The 15,176-nt window shown below is 39.8% G+C and overlaps 1 long non-coding RNA gene across 1 annotated transcript in view; it reads left to right on the top strand.

Annotated features, from left to right (window-relative positions):
• Nucleotides 1–2,639: 2,639 nt before the first annotated feature.
• LOC135215476 (uncharacterized) overlaps nucleotides 2,640–15,176 on the top strand; it is a 43,298-nt gene continuing 30,761 nt past the window's right edge. Inside the window, exon 1 of the long non-coding RNA XR_010314696.1 lies at nucleotides 2,640–2,701. This is a non-coding gene — a long non-coding RNA (uncharacterized LOC135215476). The remainder of the gene's footprint in view (nucleotides 2,702–15,176) is intronic.

The following is a 15,176-nucleotide window of genomic DNA, read 5'->3' as shown; positions in this document are numbered from 1 at the left end:
AAACGTTTAGGTTAATGCCCTATTATATCTCTTAGCATATATTAAATTTTCTTTGTTGTAGCCCATACCAATGCAAATTCTCTCTCTCTCTCTCTCTCTCTCTCTCTCTCTCTCTCTCTCTCTCTCTCTCTCTCTCTCTCTCTCTCTCTCTCTCTCTCTCTGTGTTAATTTGAAATTTGCTCAGTTTAATCATTATTTTACTGACCTGTATGTGACATATTCATCGTGTGCCATGTCTTTGTCAATATGCCTAACAAAAAGGAAATAGGATGGTTTTAAAGAAAAAATTATGTTCCATTGTGTCTTAATAAATATTTTCTTTCAACTTTATTAGTCCCACTATAGCAAGGTCAGCTACTCAAGACAACTTTCTCCTATTTCTATTCTTTGCATCATCTTCCCCCAGTGCCACCTCACTTATAAAACTGACCAATCCATCCATCTGATACGCTGATGCTCCACACACCCCCGCCCCATCCCTATCACTGGCATGTTCTTAGCTCTCTTGTTTGGTTCTACCTCATCTCTTCCTATTACTTACATGGCCATAGTATCTCAGATAAGTTTCCCTAATCTTCTCCTTTATATTACATATACATAACGCACATTCTTTTTATATCTTGACTCCCTCCCGTCCAGTAGTGATACTTCAGCAATCCGTCTCGCCATCCTCATCTTGGTTTATTCCAACAGCCCCTCCTCTTTCCCCTTAAGTGTCCAAATTTCTGCTTCATGTAATAGTACGGGCCTGAAAATTTACTTATAAATCTCCATTTCGAGCCTTAATGGCATTTCCTTGTTTAAAGTAACTCCAGCTATTACTCTCCATTTTTACCATGCTTCTTTCACTCTGTCTCACTGCTTTCTCAGTACCTCCCTCCTTTGTTATTATTGACCCCAAGTAGTTAAACTCATCGCTCTTTTTTAACATAGTGCCATCTTCCACTTGAATGTTTACTTCTAAATGTCCTTTTTTACTACTAATCATTATCTCTGTCTTTCAAATGTTCACTTTCAATCCTTTTCTTTCTAGGGCTCCTTTCCATGCTATAAAATTCTTTCAATTCTACTTCTGTGCCTCCTATAATGACTGAATCAATCGCAAACATCAGTTCCCACAGTTCTTCGTTTTTCCTTAATTTTGATGTCAAAGTGTCTATAACTACGAGAAACAAGAATGTACTCGGAGCTGATCCCTGATGGAGGCCAACCTCCACTGGGAATGCCTGTCTCCCCATATTTTGTCTGTACAGTGGTTCTTGCCCCCTCATACATTATGTTCACTAGCCTTACCAACTTCTCTGGTACTCCTCCCTTCATCAAACACCAAAAGACTACTACTCTTGGTACCCTGTCATACCCTTTTTCAAGATCCACAAAACAAGAAAACTTTTATGTTTCTTTCTAGATACGTCTCTGGGACTTGTCTTACCATAAAAATAGCATCCACTGCTCTTTCCTTTCTTAGACCCAAACTACTGCTCATGTATATGTACGTATCAGTTCTCTCAACCTTCCTTCTACTATTCTCTCTAATATATCTTGAATACTTGCTCCAAAAGCTTTATTCCTCTGTAATTCCCACAGTTTGACGTGTTTCCTTTTTGATTATACATTTTAATAATCCAACTATCATTCCAGTCCCTAAGTTTCCCAATGCATTAATAATTTCTATTGTTTATACCTCTGACTTTCCTGCAGCTTTATTTACTGTATATATATATATATATATATATATATATATATATATATATATATATATAGGGTATAAAATTAAATTATTTGCATTTTCAATCTATCCTCAACTTTCAATAGCAAATCCCTCTTTCTAATTTATCAGACACAACGGAACATCAGTCTCTCTCTCTCTCTCTCTCTCTCTCTCTCTCTCTCTCTCTCTCTCTCTCTCTCTCTCGTCTCTCTCTCTATCTCTCTATCTCTCTCTTTTACAACATATGGTACACAGACGAATATGTCACATACAGGTAAGTAAACTAATTATCAAACCGAACAAACCTTCAAATTAACCGAGAGGTAAAAGTTTTGAACAATTTCAGGGGAGAGAGAGAAATTTGCATTGGTTCAGGCTGAAAGCTTTTTATTTTGGCTAGGAGTCTTTTGTATGCATTGTCCTATTTGCTAATGGGAAAGAGACCTGATTTCCCGACTGCATTTTTCTCAAGATCAATGTCATTTTCACTGTTGTATATGAGAACAGATTATGGCCAGTTAACTCTAAAGATTAATTAATACAATTAATATATAACTACATTATGCAATACAAGCATGCAACAACAGGAAAAGTGTTGACATTTTTCTTGCTGTTACATTTCTCTGCCTGTATTGGTATATCTAAACATTAATTATTTTTATTCATTCGTTTTTAGAGCTGACTGGCCATAATCTGTTCCCATATACAACAGTGAAAATGACATTGATCTTGACAAAAATACAGTCTGGAAATCAGGTCTCTTTTTCCATTAGCCAATAGGACGATGTATACAAAGACTCCTAGCCAAAATACAAAACTTTCAGCCAATGAAAGAAGGCGATAGAAAGTTGGGTGTGGTGGAGGCATCTGATTGGTCAACGTAAGTCTTTGGAAAATACTCCCATCTTTCTTGACTTTGACAGGCAGTATACCTGCGGACTTGGAAGTGTGTTAATTTTGAGTGCTTGTGAAATGAAAAGAGGATTCCGGGTAAGACTAAGGCATTTCAAGTTTCCTTTAATATTTTGGGGATTTTTATGACCTTTTAAATGCAAGTGGTTCCGAGAACCATGCATTACTAAAACTTTATTGTTGTAATGACCGGCCACGTACTCCTATCATTCAATTTTAATATTTAGTGACCCTCTCAAAGCAGTTCTTATGCAAAATGGTGTCAGCTTGAAAAGTATCGCCATTCTTGGCATAAACCCGCTTTGGGCGATATGTTGTGTTACCTGGGATTGCAAAGACTGCCTCACCTATGTTCCCAGAGAACAAATTCAAATTCAAATTTTTAACACGAACCATTTTAAATCCAAACCATTTTCGTGAACTGTTAGGTAATAACGACTGTGGGTTTTAAGGTTAACGAAGTTGCTTTAAATCTAATAGATATTTAAAAAAAAAATTTGGGTAATTTCAGGGTAGATCTATATTACTACTCCGCGATGGCCTAGACTATGTCAGTTGCGGTTTTTCTATGCAGTTTTACCTCCTGAACAAGAATTTTAAGTAATATTTACTCGGACGACTGTAATTAACCCCCAGGGGTCAGTACTAAACACGGCGAAATACATTAAACACCCTAATCCCTATACTCTAGCTACGAAAGGTTGAGTGAGACTTTCCTACAATTAGCATCGTTGACACGTCTCCCATCTCACCAAAGGAGGTATTTAATCCTAATCTAATAAGGTACATTTTCAGGATTAACCTCCTTGAGGCTAAGTTTAATCCGGAAAATGGGCATATACAAGCGTACTGTCCAGTTATTTGCTTTTATTCGCAGTGACCTCGTTTTTTGAAGTAATATATGCCATGTGTAGGTATGTATGCTTCCGTTTAACGTATTTACATATATATATATATATATATATATATATATATATATATATATATATACATACATATACATATATATTGTATATGTATATATATAGCCTTAATTAAATTTTGCATCAAGCAACTCGAAAAATATATAGGAAGGCCCAAGTAGTATGTATACTGTTTTGATCTCCGAGTTTTGCTTTTGTACCGACGAATGGAGGGAGGTGACAGACAATCCTCTTATTACTGTGACCACGTGTGATCCGTGGTCACTTCCCTTAATCATCCATACACGAGGAAATGGCAGTGCCGCTCAAAAATTTTGCCAAATCTACCAAATTGTCACCCCTTTTCCTGAAACGTTTGAACGAGTTTAAGAAAATATGGCAGCAGTGCTAATCACCCTCGAGTCTTAACCTTTTGTAGCCAGAGTTTAGTGGATGTCGTATCCGCCGTTACGTTCCTTGCAGTTTGTGCAAAAAAAGGAAACTATTCTTAGGAAGTTACCGGGGCCCCCTCATTCATAGGCAAGCAAAAGGCCCTTAATTACAGCTGGGAGTTTGGATGGGGTACGTGTCCTGGATTTATTTTCTCGGTACCCTAGACCATGACCTGCTCGTCACCACCTTAAGGCCACCCTAAATCCTCCACTATATGTACGTATATATATATATATATATATATATATATATATATATATATATATATATATATATATATATATATATAATTTTTTTTTTAAGGTGCGGAGCCCTTTGCTTTATTTTATTTATTTATTTTTTTTTTCAAACATAGCAGTAAGAACCCTGGAATCAGATTAAAGGCTGGGTATTTCTACAGAAGCAGTCCGCACGGACGGCAAGGAACGTAACCCTGGATACGACATCCACTAGGGATTGGGGCGTCCAATGTATTTCGCCGTGTTTAGTACTGGTCCCTTTGGGGGGGGGGTTAATTACAGTCGTCCGAATGAATATTACTTAAAATTCTTGTTCAGTAAATAAAACTGCATAGAAAAACCGCTGTGGCGGGATGCACTAAGCAACCCCCACACCCTTGATCCCCCTTACAGACAATAGTCTCCTCACAACACAACTTTCTACTTACGTTATCTGTAACCAGACTCTTAGATAAAAGGATATTTAAACCACTCAAATGCCTTAACACTACATTTCCTAACTTACTTAACACTATATTTCCTAACTTGCCTAACACTTAACCAATAACAAAAATAAACCCACAACCTAACATAAACGACCCGACTAAGATTATATGATATATTGGCCTTATAAGCGAAAAGTGCCTGCAGCACTCCACACCAGTGGCACTTGAGCCTCAGTACCGTGACCAACGGTACTTTTAGGTCAATCAGTATGATCCGCAGTCAACCTCTCAATCCAAATTCGTTCCAGTCGTCAACTTCAGGAATATCAATCCTCCGATTCCACTATCAATTCCAAGGTCCAGCCATAGTCGTCGTCATCAATATCAATCTTAATCCATAGTCACAATCTTCCACAATCAAGGGTCGTTCCGGGTCGTCAACAATATCAATCTTACAATCCTCCAAGAACAATCTAATCCGTAATCCAATTCCATGCAATAGCCTCCAATCCAATGTAATACCGGGAGATATGAGGACAATTCCCTCTCTACAGCTTATGTGGGAAGATGTAGATAGAGGAAGGTTAGGAGGAACTGCAGTCTGTAAAGAAACGTCAATCATCACTATAATTCAAAACTAACTAAATAAACAAACAATTATAACCCAATCCTATCACTCACATCCACACTAAAAAAAACAGAAGTGCTTACTGTCAAAATCAAGACAAATAATCCAAAAACTATAAATAGTCCAGGCAGCCGAAAACACATTCACCTCTGCTGCAGCCAGAATAAAAAAATCACTCGCTCGAAACACTCGCTATCGTACTAAACTACAAAAATAAACTACCTCAATTACACTCACAGTTGTTTGTATCACAAACTACCGTTCCACCAACCACCTCTCTCTCTCTCTCTCTCTCTCTCTCTCTCTCTCTCTCTCTCTCTCTCTCTCTCTCTCACTGAAGAATTTGGCAATACAGAAAATTCAATCTTCCACACCGCAACTGCCATAGTCTTGGCCACCGCGGATAGTACCCTAGATCTACCAAAGGCTGTTGTCGTTATCCAATTCTTTGAACTTCTGTTCTGAGGAATGTCGTCTTTAGGGATGCAGGCTTATTCGGACCTTGGCTGATTCGGATTCGGACCATTTGCTAGGCTGATTCGGACCATTTACTAGGCTGATTCGGACAAATGTTTAGGCCATATACCTTTTGCTCGGCTGTTTCGGACCTTTGTTTTGGGTGATCTGGACCCATACTAAATTTTATATTATAGCAATAATGTTAGTGAAACCTTTGATGAACTTACAGGCAAGGCGGGTGTTATTGGGCCAGTTAGAGAGTTTATGGATTATGCTGACCTAACGTGGTTGCAGAGTCGTGCATGGAAAAAGGAGAACTGGTCAGTGTTTGGGCGCAGTATTAGGTCAAACAACCATGTGGAGGGGTGGGATCATAAGCTGAACAAACTAGCCAAAAAAAGTAACCTCGCATCTTAGTCACTTATATCTTTAATATACTTAGAGGCAAAGGAAATACCGAATCAGGTGAATTAAGCTTGTTAAAGAGGGTAAATTAAAGAGACATCAGAGAAAGCAGGTCAAGGAACTACAAAGGGGTGTCATGAAACCGTTGGAGGACTATAATGAAAGGAAAATAACAACTGGTCAGCTACTGAAGAAATGTGCACATGTATACTATGCGCCAGTGTAAATAAAGGGGCTATTTCGGGTGAATTTGAATGAATTTGGGCTTTATTTTTACATGAACTATTTTAAAAATTAGAGCAATATGTAACTGTACAAAATAAATGGTCCTAGAAACGCGAGAGGAGTGGATTTTCATTGCTTCCCCAATATATTTTCATATTAGACTTTGGAATGATTATGGATTACAAACATTGAAACAATATTATAAAACAATGTCACATATGTTACATATGTAAATACATAGCAGTGGCGGCGCGTCAGGAGGCATTGTGGAACTGCAGCACCTCCTATAGATTTCATAATATATATGCACAAAATTATGAATATATACATGAATAGGAGAAATTAAGCATAGATTATCAATAATCCTTTAAAAATGATACCATTCTCTTATTTTTGTTAAAAAATAATAATAATAATTGAAACTATGTGGAACTGCTGGTGCTCAGCAGTTCTTATTTTGCTATCGTAAGGTGATAATGTAGCCAGCTCGCACGAAAGGATGATGGGAGCACTGCCCAGTGGCCAGTGCGGCCTCGAGCAGTATTAGCCTAGCTGTTGGAGGGCGAAAATGTGATTTGAAATTCGTCAATAGCCTAATCAATATGTAGTATTACTGTATTAATGATAGTGATAAAATCAGTGACGATACTAATGATATGTAATGTAATGCAGAATAATCAACTCAGTGGTGAGTTGCAATAAATGGGAAAAAATGTTAACCACAATAATGTCAATGATGCTAAAATTCAAAATAGCTTTCGGCAGCGATTCTGCTTCCTCCTTCAGTGAGTGAGTGAGAGAGAGAGAGTGAGTGGGTGACGTGCATGTATGCATGCGTTTTAGGTGGGTGTTCTTTAGTCATTTTGTTTTATATAGGCCTATGTTATTTTATTTTACTTTCATGCTCAGTTTTGTACTATCTTAATATTTTTGCTTTCGAGTTTATATTCTTTTAAATGGTTTAATGATTTTTATTTTGCTACGCTTAGTTTACATAAAATTAATATTTTTGTTACCTCATATACTCAATTTTCCGCCAGTTCGTCCGCCAGTCTCTCCGCTGACGAAAGTTACTGCTTTGAATTTTAGTATTTTAATACTTTTTCAGTTTTGTTTACAGTTTCAAATTTTATTAGGGTAATCATCCATTAGTAATCAGTCATAGCCCAAGAAAAATAGAACCTGAAGAAATTAAGTTTTCGGCATCTTTTATAGTGCCATATATATATGTGTGTACTATATAATGTTTATACAGTTAATATCAATTAATTGGAAAAAAAAAATTAACAGCAGCCCTATGAATGATAGCCAGGAGCCGCCACTGCATATTAGGTCCGAATCGGCCAATCAAATGAAGCCAAGGCTCCGAATAACCTGTTCCCGTCTGAGGCACTGTAATAGTTGAGGTGGCTAAGGCGCAGCTTTAGAAAATTTTTCTGAAACATACGCTGCCTTGCTTAGCAAGTAATTCATATATTCTTTTTATATATATACATAACGCCTGTACCTCCTAATATAAGTCAGTAACATGAAGTCATACTATTAGGATCCTGTGTTAACATGTGTGATATGCTTCTTTCCAAATGTTACTCAACAGGTGCTCAGTAAAATTCTACTTGGAGAACATGAAAAACTCTTGGTGTTCTAGGGTGCTGCATATTTTTGTGGAAACATTGCGTAAAAGTTTACATATTTGAAAAATAAATTAACGCGTTCGTTTAAACATCATTCCGCTTTAAACGCAGTTTCTCATAACCATAGTTAAATAAGAGCTAAAACTAGCAAGCAACAGCCGGACCTCAGCCTAGACTTTACTTGACTAGGCTGCTCTAATATTTCTTAAACTTTTATCTAGGGTTATTGCATCATTTTACTGTCTTCAATATCATGTCATATTTTCCCATACGGAGAATTTTTGATTTTTTTTTTTTAAGGTCACTTTGGGGTAATGGGGCAGTGTGGGGGGTGTGCTAATTTTTGGGCTACACTTTTTTTCTCTACATTATTTCTAAAAAAAAATAATCCCTTAACTGCATCAGCCGGTATTCAGGTTTACAATCGCCATCAGGATTTAACATATTTCCTTTTATTCGCTTTTTTTCTTCTTTTTCTTTTTGAGGCACAGCTTAATCGTAGTTAGGGAATAAACGCTTATATAGTATTGAGCCTTGTTTTCTACCCGATGTATTGAAGTTCCAGATAGGCCTAATGTACCCACAATTTTGATTCAATTTGTTTACTGCATTCCTCTCCAGTCAAGGGATAAGTTAACTCTCTCTCTCTCTCTCTCTCTCTCTCTCTCTCTCTCTCTCTCTCTCTCTCTCTCTCTCTCTGCGGAATATTAGAAAGGTAATGTAAGATATGTTGGCAACCCATGTACAATAGCGTTAAACCATTTCAAATGTTTTGAATGTCGACAGAGTTTTTGTGTTATCGAGCATGGAGATCGGTGCCCGTGGGGACAAGGGGTGTGATTGCTTCTCAAGCAGATAAACGAGAGTGAAATGACTCGGCATAGCTGAACCTTTCGGGTGTGGGCATGCAGGCAAGTTAGCTGCCTATTCTGAGTGCAACACTGTGGCGAAGTGTTCCTGTAGTTAGCCAAAGAAACCTTGATGTCCTCTGACAGGACAAGAATCCCCCAGTCTAGTGCAGCCCTTAAATGAGCAGGAGATGCCAAGAATCTCACGGTCACCTAATTCTTTTATTCATGCTTAAAGCACTATCAAAACTGACAATTGGAATGTGAGAACGCTAACTCAGGATAGCAAAGTTGAAGAGTTGTTGGCAAGTTTTTAAAGTTAGTATTTATACATTTGTGCTGTGAATTAGGCATTTGTACAGTAACAAAGACAAAGATTAACTGGAATCGATAAACTGGATTTGGAGAATAATTTGTTTGTTGACGTCGGGACGACGTGATATAATGCATTATCAGGGAGTGAGATTGATGTTGGGGTGCAAGGCAAGAGGGCTCTGATATAAGTGAATGGGAAGAGGGCCGCAGGTTGCAAAGGCCTTACTTAGATTATGCTGATGATATTACTAGTTTTGATGTGCGAGGAACCAGGAAAGATAGTGTTGGATTGTCTAGTTTGTGAAAGTCGAAAGGTTGGTTTGGTTATTAACAGTTGTAAAACTTAAATCATGAATAATGAAAATGCACCGTATTGTCTAATTGAAGTCATGGTTGTAAAATAAGTGAATAAGGTTTAAATATTTACAATACATAGTTATTTAGATAAAGATGGTTCTCTGCGTACATAATTAATTAAAAATCTCATTAGGCATTGCGAGTCCTTAAAAAAACATTTGGAATAATAGCAGTTTTTTTTCTATGCATGCAAAAATAGAAATTTGAGGTAATGGTTAGGAGTATTTTTATTATTGGGCATGAGTCTTGGTACAGTACAGTAACTTCGGATAATAAGTTCTTAGCATTTAAAAATGAGGCGCTCGGAAGAATATTAGGAATTAGTTGGAGGGATAGGATATTAAATAACAGAATTAGAGAAGTGACGGGGATGCAGCCGGTCGATGAGTATGTTAAGTTCTCAATTGCTGGAAGTAACTAGACTAGACCATGTGTATTTACTATAAGCGGGAAGCAGATGAGTTTTGGAGAGACCTTGAGGAGTTCGCCCAGAACAGAATACGGTGGCGGGAATTCATCGAGCCCCTATTCATCCCCTTGGGCGCCACGGGAAATGATTGATATATAGGCATATTTTCGAAATAATTTACGTGGTTTGGCACCGCAGTATTTTTTATATTAAAGCTGGGGGCGTTTTATAGTTAACCATTAAACGTAAAAATTTTCTCGTGCACATCGAAGTTTTCAACAGGGACCATAATGGCATCTCAAGGCCTTGTTGACTAAAGTTGAAACGCATTTTTTTTATTTTTAATTGTTTTTCTCCACTTGAGCATGCAAGAATTAACTATATTTCTGCGTGATTTTGGTTATTTTGTATTTTCAGTAATTTAAATGACAGCTGGCCATACAGTTGTTCAGTTATTCGTAAATAAAGCTTTACGTTAAAACCATCTGAAAAATTGTCATTAGAAAAAGCTATAATGTTGAAAGCCAAATGGTGAACAGGTACTAAAATGTATTAAAGAAGGCTTCCAGTGACCTGCCAAAAAATTTGACATGACCTTCATCCATTCTGTCAAGAATAAAGCCCTTACGTAAAATACACTTGTCAGAAAATCAGGAAGCTATGCATAATACTGTGCAGCAGCTAATAACTGGGAAAAGCATTCTGCGTCTTATTGATGCCAGGTACCTTTAATATGGTAAATCCATTTCAATTTGATCTTTTAAGTATTGAATAAGATTGGCTATTTGATAATTTATAGTAATGCAATGTTTAAGAAAGTGGACTAAATACTGTATAGAGAAGAATGGGTCTTAATCTGAAATTCAAACTTCCAAAGAATATATACTTTTTCCTATTTAAGTTTTTATTTAAAAAATTACTTGCACAAGTTTACAACAAATCAAGAACTACATACATTTTCATGTAGAATACATTGCTGTCAATGTTACAAAAATTCTTGTGAAATGCTTTAACAATTTGTCTTTCAAAATGGCTTTGATATCTCTTTGGTTTTTTATAATGGAAGCTTTTATTCTATTTATAATCAAACGTTCAGGCACATTTTTCTTCTAGTGCTGAAATAGAATCATGTAAACCTGCACCGTGCTGCCACCTACCGTCACCCAGAAGAAACAATCAACCGGCTTCTTGGGTCAGCTTGGTCGGTTGACTACTCATACCCGAAACCGCTGGACATCTTAACAATTCGTTCGGGTTTTCGCTCATTTCTGCGTTCATCGTCTCATTTACCTTCACGTTAATGATGTGTTTCTGTAGTGATGTGTGAGAAAACAATAGAATACCTAATTACAATGTATTTGAATTAAAACTGCTTACACTTGGTGCGTTATCTCTTCACCGGAAGATGCAGTTTTGTAGTTAAATAAAACAAAATATAACTGGAAATATTTTGAAAATAGAGAGGCTGATTCGTTGGTAGTTAAGTAGTGCTAATTAGAACTACTTTAGAAATGATAATATATTGATATATACTTTTATGATTCTGTATACTTCGTAGCATAACTCTTGATGCAATGAAAGATGTCTCACATGCATAAAAAAAACTAAATATATATCATTCGTTCATGGCAAATAAGAAACAGAAATATTTACCAATTCTTCCGAGTATTTGTAAAATTGTGCTTATCCTTTTCAGTGGCCGAATGCATAGTGTAATCATTAACATAATTTGAATATTGCACATTAAATATTGTAAATCAAATAGACAATAAATAAACACAGGGTGAAGGAGAAGTAAAACAGAAAAATATATTATTATTATTGTTATTATTCTGAAGATAAACCCAATTCATATCACCGGCCAAAAAGTGATGCAATCACAATAGGGGCAGTGAAGCCCAGCCACAAGAGACAGATGGTCAAGAGATACAATTTAACTGACAAACTGACACTCGGCAAGGTCTGAATGGTGTAACAGGAGGGAAAATCTCGTAGTCGCAGAAAATTTTCCTTTTCATCATAATATATCAGGTTGCGGATTAGTCATGCGCCCAACGACTTCCTTTGTATTCTTTGACCTTATCTGTCTCTTGTGACTGGGTTTCACTAACCCTTTTGTGATTGCTTCACTTATTGGCCGGTGACATGAAAGAAGGTTATCTTCTTAATAATAATAATGGGAAAAAGAAACCCTCAAAACTACTGAGTATAACTTGTTTACTTGTATTTACATAGTATCTTAATACTTACAAGTAAACAAGTTATATTCAGTAATTTTGTGGGTTTCTTTTTCCATCTTCAGGAGAAAACTGAAGGAAGTTTTAGTTTGATTTAGTATATAATAATAAAAATAAGTACGAGGATCTAAATGTGGAATTGTGGGAAAACTCCACATATTCACTAAGAAGTAATATCTAAAGAGGCTTGATAGCAAGACTGAAGAAAGAATGAATTGGATTGAATTGAATATGGAATTTAGGCCAAAGGCCAAGCACTGGGACCCATAACGTCATCTAGCGCTGAACTGAAATTGACAACAAAGAGTTTGACTGGTATATCAGGAGGAAAACTTCAAAGCAGTTGCGCTATGAATCAACTGTTGGGAGAGGGTGGAAAGTTAGATGGAAGAAAGAGAACATGAAAGGAAGTATAGAAAGAATAGAGGTTGAATAAAAGGTTAAAAAGTTGAGGTGTAGCCAGGGGCCGAAGGGATGCTGCCAACGCCATTTTAATAACCCCTACAACATAGTACTTCGAGGTGCACTGAAGCCACTACCCTCTAAACCTGAAGAGGAAGAAGTTGAGTATTATGTATATCTCAGTTTAACCAGAGCACTGAGCGGATTCATAGCTCTCCTAGGGCTGGCCCGAAGGATTAGATTTTTTTTTTTCTTACGTGGCTAGGAACCAAAATGGTTATATAACAACGGGACCTACAGCTTGTTGTGGGATCTGAACCTTATGATATCGAGAAATGAATTTCGAATCACCAGACATAAATTCCTCAGATTCCAGTGGGGAATCGGACTCAGGACTACAGAATTGTCCAACGAGGAACTCATGAAGAGGAGAATTCGCGCTGAAATTCTGAAGGGAAAGTCTTGTCAATTACCAGAATGGCATAACAGATAAGTCAGTCAAGCAATACGTGAACGAAGACACAAATCGGAGACAGCTTCATATTGAAGAGGCAGAACACGAGCGCTCAGCGCCGACAGGAAATAGAACAAAAATAACCTTAACAATGCATCCATTGTGACCGGCTACACGATCCACTATTCCATTTCGTTAACGATGATGATTCCCACATGTCTTGTAACATTTATGAGGCGTTTTTGCAAATTATTTTCGTTCCTTCTCATCCGTGATATTTGACCTTTGAAAACGATAAAGGACATTCTGTTTCAGCTAAACTCGTGTTTTTGCAGTGCCAGTTTATGATTGAAATTGGTCGTTTTAGCGTTTGAAAAATGGTATTAAAAAGTGAGAGTGATGGGCGTAAGGTGTTTAAGGTCTTTATCATAATTGCAGCTGAGGGAAAAGACATAATTATGGATAAAATCATGAATCTTTGTATAATAAAATAACTTGGTAACATCCACAGCTAGGAAAATGGATACAAATTTTCAATATGAAACGGCTGGACCATTATGCAGAAAATAACATTTTTTTTTCATTATCTGAAGAATCTATAATCATTATTTTTCGTGGAGGAAGAGAATGCGGTCAAATTATGCAAATCTCTATCAGTTCAGAGATGAGGTCATTTCCGAGGACAAAGGACCTTTGACATGAGCGAACGATAAATTTATGAGGTAGCGCAACAGTAGGTATACGTCTGAAAAGCCTTCACGAATTCTTGACCAGGGGGTCGTTGTTTTCTTGATAAACGACTAGTTTGCTATACTGCAAAGATAGTCAAATGAAACGCTCCTAGTTCCTCGTTGGACGAGTGGGTTACGTACTCGCCCTGGGGCGGGCAGGCTAGGAGGTCTGCCGAGCAGTCTCAGGCAGGCGGACTGTTCTGGCCCACCCGCCCCGGGATGGCTCGGCAGGCCTCCTGGCCAACCCACCACGAGACAGCGCAGTGGAATTCCTGGCCCGCCCGCCCCAGGGCGGCTCGGCTGGCTTCCTGAACCGCCCGCCCAGCGGCGGCTCGGTGAGCCTCCTGGCCCACCCCCCTCGGGGCAGCACGGCAAGCCTCCTGCCCCGCCCACCCCGGGGCGGCTTGCTGGGCATCATGGCCCGCCCACCCTGGTGCTGCTCGGAGGACCTCCTGGCCTGCCCACCACGGGGCGGAGGGAGGCTCGCCGGGCCTCCTAGCCTGCCTGCCCTATCCCAGGCCAGGAGGTCTGCTAAGAAGCTCCGGGGTGGGCACTGTCCTGGCCCATCCGCCCTAGGGGCGCTCAGCAGGCCTCCTGGCCCACCCGCCCCAGGACGGCTCAGTGAGCTTCCTGGCCCGCCCTCCCTGGGGCAGCTCGGCGGACCTCCTGGCCCGCCCACCCCAGGGGGGGCTCGGTGGGCCTCCTGGTCTGCCAGCCCTCCCCCAGGGAGGCTCGGCGGGCCTCCTGGCCCGCGCCCAGTGGGGGCTCAGCGGACCTCCTGGCCTGCCCACCTCTGAGCGGCATAGGGACTTCCTGGCCCGCCCGCCCCACCCCGGGGGACTCAGTGGGCCTCCTGGCCCACCCGCCCCGGGGCAGCAAAGCAGGCCTCCTGGACCGCCCACCCTGGGGCAGCTCGGAGGACCTCCTGGCCCACCCACCCCAGGGCGGCTCGGCAGATCTCCTGGTTCGCCAGCCCTCCCCGTGGGGGGCTCAGCGGACCTCCTGGCCCGCCCACCCCAGGGCGGCTCGGCAGATCTCCTGGTTCGCCAGCCCTCCCCGTGGGGGGCTCGGCGGGCCTCCTGGCTCACGCGCCCCAGGGGGGCTCAGTGGACCTCCTGGCCCGCCCACCCCATGGCAGCTCGGCGGGCCTTCTCCAGGCATCTGTAATTCCCCTGCAGGTTCTTGAGCTTGCAAACCAATTTCTCCTTCGCTCCTCGCATCTGTCGAACCTCGTCTTCCAGCTGGTCCTTCAGTTCGGCCTGGACACCAGTCTTCCTCTCCTCCGAAATGATTGGCGACGGTTTCCTTCCTCAAAAAGGGCATGTCAGCTCGCTCCTCTTGAGTTACGCAGTCTGATCTTCACACTGGAGTCCACCTTTTTCCTTCGTCATGTCTTCCACTTCATTCTGCAGGCGCTGCAACCTGACCTC

Source organism: Macrobrachium nipponense, chromosome 5, assembly GCF_015104395.2.
Source record: "Macrobrachium nipponense isolate FS-2020 chromosome 5, ASM1510439v2, whole genome shotgun sequence".
NCBI lineage: Eukaryota > Metazoa > Arthropoda > Malacostraca > Decapoda > Palaemonidae > Macrobrachium > Macrobrachium nipponense.
Note: the sequence above shows the minus strand (reverse complement) of the source record. Positions and strands in the feature narration are given on the sequence as shown.